Source organism: Mastomys coucha, unplaced genomic scaffold (genome assembly GCF_008632895.1).
Source record: "Mastomys coucha isolate ucsf_1 unplaced genomic scaffold, UCSF_Mcou_1 pScaffold5, whole genome shotgun sequence".
NCBI lineage: Eukaryota > Metazoa > Chordata > Mammalia > Rodentia > Muridae > Mastomys > Mastomys coucha.
Window position 1 is genome coordinate 20,669,782 of NW_022196911.1, and position 859 is coordinate 20,670,640.

The window sequence follows — 859 nt, forward strand, 5'->3', positions numbered from 1 at the left end:
ACGTAACTCTTTCAGTCAGGTGCTGAATTCAGTAGGGCGGGGTGTGGTGCAGCTGGAAGCCAGAGCTCGGGTTGCCAGGAGCTGATCTCAGGATGATGCAAATCAGTTCCTAGAAGCCTCTGGAGAATGGAATTAACCTTTGAAAGCCTGGAGGCTGAGCGTGGACCAAGCATTCTCAGGAGATGCCTGATCCAGCGAACATTAAACCGGTCACGAAAGCTTTGCTCCATGGGAGCTTTTACTGCTTGAATCGGATAAGCAGGTTTTTCTTGAGAAGCTGGTCAATTAGCAGGATCCAGGCAATTCTCGGGATTTTCCTGTCCCCCCTCCTGCTTTGATCAGGAAAAGCAGATATTAGCAACTGGCATTTCTCGGAAACAGGCATTTCTTGGGATTTGCCTGTCCCCCCTCCTGCTTTGATCGGGAAAAGCAGATATTAGCAGTTTTCCAAAGCAAACGAACATACACACACACACACACACACGAAATTGGCGAAGTAAAAAAATCTATCAAAGGCAAAACTGGCTGGGAGGAGCATATCTTAAGGCATGGGCTTCTCCGAATCAATCTGTCGTACCAATCTTTCTGGTAGCCGGCGAGCCTCTTCTTTGGCTTGGGAAAACACGCAGACAGAACCTCTGCCCCAAACCAGGACCGGGTCCGGACCAAACCACGTATTAGTGAGCGGATCCCTCCACCGCACCATAGTGTGGGAATTTGCTGATTCAGGATGCCAGTGTCGGTCTGCTGCTGAACAATTATTAATATCGATCTGCAGAAAGTTCAAAATAAAAAGGACAAACGCCAGATGTGCTTTGGGAGATCTCTGAGGAAAGAGAATTCCTCCTTTGGTCTTGAA